The 9582-nt window shown below is 38.4% G+C and overlaps 1 long non-coding RNA gene across 1 annotated transcript; it reads left to right on the forward strand.

Moving 5' to 3' along the window:
• Window positions 1–2150: 2150 nt before the first annotated feature.
• LOC127582798 (uncharacterized) lies at window positions 2151–7078 on the forward strand. The gene is made up of 3 exons (XR_007958171.1): window positions 2151–2286; window positions 2929–3059; window positions 6979–7078. It is a non-coding gene; the product is annotated as an uncharacterized LOC127582798 (long non-coding RNA).
• Window positions 7079–9582: the final 2504 nt, after the last annotated feature.

A 9582-nucleotide genomic window follows, 5' to 3' on the forward strand; every position in this document is an offset into this window, starting at 1 on the left:
AAGCCTACATCCCTTGAATGAATAAATATTTTAAAAATGGTTGAATGCTAAAGATTGGAAGAGAACTCCCTTGGTCATCTTCAAATAGTGCTGTAGGATCTTTCTCATCCATTTGAGAGGGCAGCTAGGCCATCGAATTAACATTATATCCACATAATACCTTCTGTGAAGACTAGCACTCTCAGTATCTCACTGAATTTGGAGTCTACTTGAGGTACTATGTCTCTGAAGGAAGACTTTAACCCACAACTTATAGAAACCAATGAAAGGTTCAATACACTGAAAAATGCTCCTTTGACATGCATTGCCAAACCTCATTGATGTCAGCCAACACATACTAAAATAACGTATGGAGCCATTTTCTTTTACTGCAGAGCTACATTAAGCAATATATTTTTATAATTAATGTAGATTGGTGTAACCACATCTGGAGTACTGTGTACAGCGTTGGTGAAAGAGGAAGTATTGAACAAGCTAGGCATGTATCTGCTGGAGTTTAGAAGAGTGAAAGGTGAATTAATTGAAGCAAATAAATCCTGAGAAGTCTTAACAGGGTGGATGTGGAGAAGGTATTTCTTCTTGAGGAGAATGTAGAATTTGGAGGTTATTGTTTAAAAATAACAGGTTGTCCATTTACGACAGAGATGAGGTGAAATTCTTTCACTCAGAGGGCCATGAGTCTTCGTCACCTTTCAGTAAATGCCACAATAGAAATAACTCATTGTATGTAATGCACTTGGAAACATCCTGATATTGTGAAAGACATTGTACAACTGCATGTCATATTTTTCATTTGTGATTGTGACTGTCCTTTACCTGAATGTGGAGTGTGTTTCCAATTAAGTTACATTGCAATTATCTAATTAATGTCCTATGGTAATAAATCATGTACCTTTGTTTAAACTCTTGCACTCACATCAATGTCTCTCGATGCCAGTATACGCCCAAGTTCTGAATTCTCTTATATTTTGTGTACTACTTTAAGACCATGTTAATCATTTCAAAACAGAAATATAAACAGATTCATTCACGGTGAGTTTGCTTTTGGTATAAATTTTTATGAATAAAATTTATTTTTGAAATTAAAGAAAGATTATCCATTTTAATACTCTGTTCCTGCCTTTACTCTCTGTCTCTTGATCCCTTCTTCTTGAATATATTTAATGACTTGACCTCCACTGCCTTCTGTGGTAAAAAAATTCCTCAAGTCTTTGCAGGAAGAAATTTCACCTGATCTCAGTTCCAAATGGTCCACCCTGTGTCCTGTCACTGTGACCCCTCGTTCTCGACTCTCCATGATGCTTTGAAAACTACAAAAACCAACTGAAGTTATCCCAAACAAAAATTCTGCAAGAATTTTCACAATCTTTTATAGATTTTCAGGCAAATATCCCCAAAGAAAAAACAGAGCAATCAAACAAGAAATTCCAGCACAGTTTACTCTTGATTGGTTGAGCACAAAACTGAGAAACTTATAACTGAGAGCTGGTACATATCAGAAAATAAAACTACATTCACAACTATGGACAAGGCTTTTGTCCTTGTATTCTAATTTTTTGAATGCTAAAAAGGTCTTTTAATTTTATAAAGTAATGCTTCAAAACTTGTCAAATTAAAAGCATACTATTTCTTTAAACTCTGTTTTGAAATTAGTTTTGACCTCTCAGGTCATCTTTGGAATGGATTAAGTAACACGCATCTGCATTACTGTTTTCCACACATTCCCTAGATATGAATCACAATCGCTCCTCCCACTACCCTTGCTTCTCACCCCAAGCTAAAACAAAATTTGCATGCAAATTGCCTCTAAGAATAAAAGACTGCCAAACGTGTGTGGGCATATCCTGTGCTTAACCTCCCAACAACATATTCGTAAATAAATTACAGCCAAACATTTGATGATGAATTATGTAATGTTCAATCACTGTTCAATATTAGTTAACTTTCTACACGGGAAAGGAAGAGAAGAAAGTAAGCTAATGTCCTTTATCAACATTTCGGATGGTTTTTTTATTACCTATTTTCATGGTTAATTTACTCCACCCCCAAAATAGAGATGATCATGACAAACCTAATAACAATTTCTAAAATGCAGACTTGTGTTTGCGTCGTGCCTCAAAAACATTGCACAGCTTTTCGCGGTCAACAGGCGAGACTGTGTCAGACCCTGCCTGTTGTTCAAACTCGCCACACATGGACCCTGCCCAAAATTACCTTTTCCTATTACAGTGGGCTAAACAAGCTCAGCCTCTGCACTTGAGAGGCATCTTGGAGGGGCTCCAAGAGGTGAGTTCTTCTTCTTTGGCTATCCCTTCCTCTCTTCTGCTAGGTCTGAAGAGGTCAATGTGGAACCCTCAGACTCGATCAAAGATGGGGCAGGATCTGTATGCCAGGAGAGGTGGTTGGGTCAATGCCTACTCTCATGTACACTCAGCTTCCATTCATGGACATGAGCTTCTCAATGACATTCCAAGTGAGGCATGTAGTTTGCAGGCAGTGCACTGCAGAGGCCCATCCTTGGAACCAGCCTGACAGGTTCTGACAGAAGGCATTGCTGTGGGGGGAGGAAGGCGAGTTGGGGAGCAGGGGAGGAGGGGGGAGGAGAACTATGCCTCCTGTCAAAGCTATAGACACTTTAACGATTTTTATTGTCAGATGCTCAGTCATTTTTAAAAACTATGATTTTTTAATGCAAAAATAGCTAATTACAAATATATTAACACACTTCTAACTTCTTACCAAAGTAAAATATCTAAAAAAATAACTGACCTTACCCTTTGCCTCCTAACTCAGAGAATGGAAGGCCCTCTGAAAAGGGGGTCTGACGTGGCTTAGGATCAGAGATCAAGGTTCCACAGTGTGATACTGGGGAAGTGTCTAGATGAAGGGTCTTGACGCGAAATGTTGACTGTCCATTTCCCTCCACAGATGCTGACTGGCCCTCTGCATTGCTCCAGCAGCTTATTTTCTGATGCAGGAGAATCTCTGCAGGACTGAACCCCATTGTTGGACCCCATGTGATGAAGTGTAGTGACAGATATAATGCCATCCACCAGTCAGTAAGTCCTGGTCATACAGTGTGCCCTGCAGTGGGAGCAGAGATTGTGATTCATATCTAGGGAATGCATGGAAAACAGTAATTCAGATGTGTGTTACTTAAACCATATAAGTCTGGGAGTTACTTCCGTTGAAATGGCTGAACATAAGTCTGAAGGATTCATCTTACTAATAAGTTATTCAATACTCAAATTTCATTAATTTTTCAAACTCCTCTGTATCTTCAGGTGTGAAGACTAGGAATCAGAAATGTTTGGTTTCCAAATCTAAGCTTAAATCTAAGCTTAACTCTAAGCGAAATGAGTGGCACTGTATGCAAATTATTTGTAAGCAGGAAAAGAAAGAATTAAGTTGATACCCAGTGTTATAACCATGATCTGAATCACCAGAGAGACACTGAAATTGGTGGTATAGAAGTCTTTAGTCGTCATGACAAGCAAATATTCTCCTGGAAACCCTCTTGGTAGAGTCTCCCAAACTCAAAGTACATTACGTTTTTATATTCTTAAGATCAATGATAACAGCAGGTGATTCGATACAATTTCAATAGTCACAATGACATTGTTTACTTCAATATTTTGAGTCTGACAATGATTCCATTGGGTTACGAATCTACAATGGGTGACTCCTCTGAATGTTCAAACAGCTTTGCTGGGGCAAAATCATTCACCTGGATGATCTAAAAGCTTCTGAGGACAGAGAACCCAGACACCCAAAATTATTGCTATGAGGGCTGACTTTCTGAGTACACAAATATCCCAACTATTGATAGAGCAAATGTACCTGTGACCACATTTGATGTCCTAAGTGACAATATCAGTCTGGTCTTCAAGCTTCCTTGAACTCTGTCACAATGGTGTAAAATAACTTAGCCAGTGTTGCCTGTTTTGATGTAGACCAATTAACATAACCCCATTGTCTTATGTTTGGCTGATGTACACAAGACAGTCTCATGGGCACATCACTTTGCAAACCATGTCTCTTGAGCAGCCAGCCCAATGCTGTGGCCCAGTAGCCTGTTCTCTCTGGACAGTACTGTTTATTTACAAAGCTGTCCTTTTAACATCAAACTGATTACTGCTTGTAATTTACATTAAGAACTGAAGACTGGTTCTTGTTTGAATTAATGTCTACTATATTCCCATAATTCCATAACTCATGAATCCATAACACGCAGGTTATTTATTGCTTGCATTCTCATCAGGCATCTGAGCATCTCCCTGATAAGTATGATGAGGATTGCACCAGATTATTAATACACAGCTTTTTGGTTTTTCCACAAGCTCAGTGGGTGAAACAAATCGCAAACAAGTGGGTTATTAAAAAGCAAAGTGCATTCACGTTCACACAATGGGTAAAAGAGCAAAGAAGGTTGCAATTGTGTAAAATATCGTGGCCTTGAAACTTAACGGCCTATAAAAAGTGGCTTTAAAATGGCACTGCATTGTCACGTAGTGGTGCTTGAGGCACTTTGTCCCAGTGCCATGATCTTCTTGAACCTGTGCCGTATTTTTCCCACTCGCACATGTTAAACTCAAGTTACTTCTGGTGTGTTGAGTGACTGCTCCACTGAGGGTCAGAGTCACATCAGCTCTCCCCTCCATTCCAAAGAAAACAACCCTAGCCTATCTCACCTTAAAACTGGGCTTTTGGACAGGTACTTAGATAGGAAAGGCATAGAAGGATATGGGACTAATGGAGATAAATGGGATTACCATAGATAGGCACTATGGTTGGCATAGACAAGGTGGGCCGATAGCGCCCATTTCAGTGCTGAATGATTCTCTGAGTCTATGATTCTATTGTTCCTTACAGCTACAATTTTCCATTCCTGGAAATAATCTTGTAAGCCTCCTCTGAACTCTTTCCAGGCTCTCCATACCACTAGGCTCAAGGACAGCTTCTACCCCACTGTTATAAGAATATTGAACGGTTCCCTAGAAAGATAAGATGGACCCTTGACCTCACAACCTACCTCATTACGACCTTGCACCTTATTGTCTACCTGCACTGCACTTTCTCTGTAGCTGTTACACTTTATTCCGCATTCTGTTATTGTTTTACTTTGTACTACTTCAATGCACAGTGTAATGATCTGTATGAACGGTATGCAAGACAAGTTTTTCACTGTACCTTGGTGCATGTGACAATAATAAACCAATACCAACCAATATCAATAGCAGTACCAATTCCAGTGCAATTACATCTTCCTTCCAATATGGTGACAAGAAGAGTATGCAATACTCAAGCAGTGACCCACCTAGTGTTGTATACAATTCTAACTTTTTTTTGTAACTGAGGGCATTGCTTCAAGTGCTGCTCCACTAAGGTTGACCTTATCCTTCCCACAGGTCCATGGGTTCTTATATTCTGTGCCACAGTTAATAAAGGAAAGCATCCCGCACAGCTTTTTAACCACTTTATAGCCCACCCTGCTACCTTTAAGGATCTGTGGATCCAGGTTCCCTCTGTTTCCCCATACAACTGATATCCCGTCTTTATGGTAAACTGCCTCCCTTTCTTGCACCTCTCCAAATGCATGTCACACTTCTCAGGTTTAAAATCCATTTGTCACTTATATCTTCCTTTATATTTATCCATATATTTAGAGTTTTCCTCCACACTGTCAACCATAGAGTTAATTTTAATATCACCTAGAAACCTCTTTTATCATGCCCCCGACATTTTGTTCTGAATCATTAAAGCAAGGGACCAAGTACTGAGACCTGAGAAACCCCTTGTAAGTGCTAATACACCTCCAGTCATAAAAACATCTTCATCTTAAATACTTTGCTTCCTGCTACTGAGCTGATTTTGGATCCAATTTGCCACTTTCCATTGGATTCTATGGGCTTTTATATTTTTGACCAAACCGTCATTTGAAACATTGTCAAAAGCCTTGCTGAAGTCTATACTGGCTATGTCAAAAGCACTGCCGACATCAACCCTTCCTGTTACATTCTGAAAAATAATAAATGGCTACCATTACCTTCCCTTAACAGACCCATGCTGACTGTCCCTCCTTAAGCTATGCCTTTTCAAAATGAAGGTTTATATTGCCCCTTAGAATAGCTTCCAATATTTTACCCAGCATTGAAAGTTAAACCAACAACTTTGTAATTACTAGGTTAATTCCTTCCTCCCTTTTTGCACAACAGTACAGCATTACCAGCCTTACAATCATCTGACATCTTAGGTTTAACAGTCAGTCTTTCATTTATCTCATCCCATTCCCTATGTTAAGGTTTCTGCGAACACAGCACCAGGTATTTTGTTTTTGATGGCTTGGTCTCCACCAGTGCACAATGGACTTTTTAACACCACATTACACGAGGTGCAGAGGAATGTTTAGCTGATGAGGTTGGTACCTAATATCTGTCCTGGTTTATAATTTGTAGCTATTTGTGGCAATGTACCCTTTCACTGTGAGCTCACTTAGGTATACCCCATCTTGCAAATACTTTAAGTTGATTTCTCAGAGATCTACAGAGGAATGGTGTACATTTTACCCTTGAGCTTCAAGTCCAAAGTCCTGAAGTTAGGAAGGCCTGGAAGTATAGCACTTTTGGCAATAGCAAAGAAACTTGATTTAAGTGATGACATTTTTAAGTCAACTGAGCTCCAGTGTCCAGTACCTTTGGTTTAATGATAAGATATGACAATACCTGGGAGGTAATCTAGAGTTAAACAATGGCAGACCTAAATGTCCATTTAATTGCCAAGAAGTACTACTGCTTTTATTTAATTAATTGTACCGCTGACTGCTAAAACAAACTAAATATTTCTAAAGTTCTATAAAATATTGTAGGAAGGTTATGTCAATTTCAATTTTCACAGAAATTTCTAATACTTCAATATTTTCTTGCTAGTTTTCCAATAATGTGTTCATCTCCTAACTCCTTTTTATTCTTCCCTCTCTAGTTAAATACGAATTCAGATGTACAACCAACACATACTTCTCAGAAGATATTGGTATTTGGAATGAAGCCGAGAGTTGGCTTGAAGCAATGTTCTATTCATTGATTAGGCATTATACACTTCTTTTAAAAAACTAACCTGTTTTCATGTCATGTAGTTTGGCTCAGGAAACACGATATCCACAAAGGCATCTGAACAGCATTAAAACAACTATTTAAAAAAGGAAGTCAACAAGCTTACATGGCATGTCAAGAAAAGGAGCAGATAAGTTGTTTTAACAGAAAGTGCATAATGTCTGGACCTTAAACCTTAAAATGTCATAGTCAGGAGCTTGACTTGTCAACATCAAAAAGTATGTGAGTATTAGAGAAATTTTTGAAATCTGAGTAATGTAAAAAAGATTTAAGTGAACGAAAAGTCAGCTTAATGTATCAGCTCATATTAATTCCTTTTCCAGGGAAGCGTAAGATCAGCTTTAAGAAGCTTAACATTTACACTTCACATAATTGATATTGGAGCATAACAGATTCTGCATAAAAGGAAGGAACATCACATGTAATAGTTTGTGCAACTAAGTGGTGCAAAGACTGAATAAACAATTTGAAATACATGGCAACTAATTTAGTAACACAGTAATATTCACATTTATGTAAGCACCCAGTTGGGTAGTGTTAGAAATACAAATTTGAAAATGATTTTTAGTTTGGAAGAGATGAAATCAGCATGTATCTGTCCGAATTACTTCTTGAACCTATTGTAGATTCACTGGAATTGTGCACCTTACTTTAAAAGCCAACCTGTACAGAAAAAAGATATGCAAATAAGTTTAACAGTTATGGATTGGATGAGTGAATTGGTTGCACATTTTCCAGACTTCTAATTTCTCGTGAGGAGCAACCATCTCCTAGTGAAGAACTATGTGTGCTGCAAATATTGATTCTACCAATCTGTTAAGTAGATTTGTATATGCAAACTAAAACCTCTAAGTTTAAGAAACTGTATTTTTTTGTATTTCCAGAGTTGATCATCAAAAAGGAAAGATGCAGAAACTGAGCACATTTTATTTTGTTTTTTTTTTGGGTTAATCTCTGCTTGCAGGCTTGGTTTAAAGGCAATTGCCTGGGCAATAGGTGGTGGTGGTGCTGGTGGTGATGGTGGTTGCTGTGGAACTGGGGGGATGTTGGGGAACAAAATAAGTCCCATACCATATAAGCAACCAAGTCTGATTCTTTGCTAATCAATGTAACTTAAAACTGCCAGCTTCCCTGTAAAGTTATCTTAAAATCTGCTGTTCATTTCCAAGGGTGCAAACATTCAGCTACCTTGCCATTTTACAGCTTTAAATGGGCCAAAACAAATCACTTTCACTTAGCACAGGAAGGTAAATTTGTTCCCTTATGTTTTCTATCTATTGGCAAAGATTGAATTCCATTTCACTTCATTTCCACTCTCAGTATTATCTTTACCACTAGCGAAAGAGCATTTGCTGGAAAATTGACAACAAATCTATATCAAAAACATGTTGACACACTTCCATGGAAAAGCTTTCTTGCTTTCTAAATGGAAACTCGGTGCAGCTGCTGCAGTGTTAAGTGTCTGATTGTTCTCTTCCCTGTCCTCCTCCTAAGTGTTCCTTCACACATGAAAGCCTGACCATTACTGGGAGAGCCAGCAATGGCTGCTGGATGCTCTCCAACATATCATCAAGACAACAGTCCCTTACTTTATAAGATTTTTACAAAGAATCTTATTTCAGTATTCACTGACAATACAGTTCCTGTTAACAGTGAACTTCAGTGAATCAAAGGCAAGACAACAATATTATAGGAAAATCATATTAGGAAACCAATTGCAGTGGATGAGTCATATCAGTGTGTATGCATGTTACTATCTGGTCCTTGGCAGAAGACTCACCAGTTACTCAAGAACAATAGTCTTCTTTAGCGGTTATGCCTTGAGGATAATTCAGCCAATCATCTTTCCTCTTACCTGAGACGTAAAGGAGTAAAATCTATTCCATTTATTTTGAAAGTTGCTGAAACCTTATATTAATCATTTCTTTAATTACAATGTCCATTTATGGTGAAGCCTTGTACCTACCATCCCATCTTTTCAGGCCAGGACAAGTTTGGAATGCATCTGCTTTCTCTACACTGGTATTGTTATCAGATTGTTGGTCTTCCAAGACATGGAACCAAAGATCTGCTGGTGACATTGTCACTTTTATTGTCAAGTATTAAGTCCAACACGTATCTTACAGAATCCACTGTCGACTTATCCTTGGGCCAGTGAGAACTCCCCATCTGCTTAAATGCATTTTATCACTGAAGGTCATATTCCATTAACTGCCTAAATCTCACGTGGAAGTATGGTATGAAAACAGATTCAGCCTCATGCTGTGTCTCGTTCATCTGTTGGAATAACTCACTGAAGTGATATATTAAATCAACTTGTCTCTTGTATCAACAGCTGAGAGATTGTGATGTATCTCACCATATTGATTGTCTCAAGCTCAGTAGCCTTGGCATTTCTTGTATACTTGACATAAGCTTGGCTAAGCATGTCGGTGTAAACACGTCTTTGCCTGGGCAATACAAAAGCTTTGTG

This window comes from Pristis pectinata, chromosome 25 (genome assembly GCF_009764475.1).
Source record: "Pristis pectinata isolate sPriPec2 chromosome 25, sPriPec2.1.pri, whole genome shotgun sequence".
NCBI lineage: Eukaryota > Metazoa > Chordata > Chondrichthyes > Rhinopristiformes > Pristidae > Pristis > Pristis pectinata.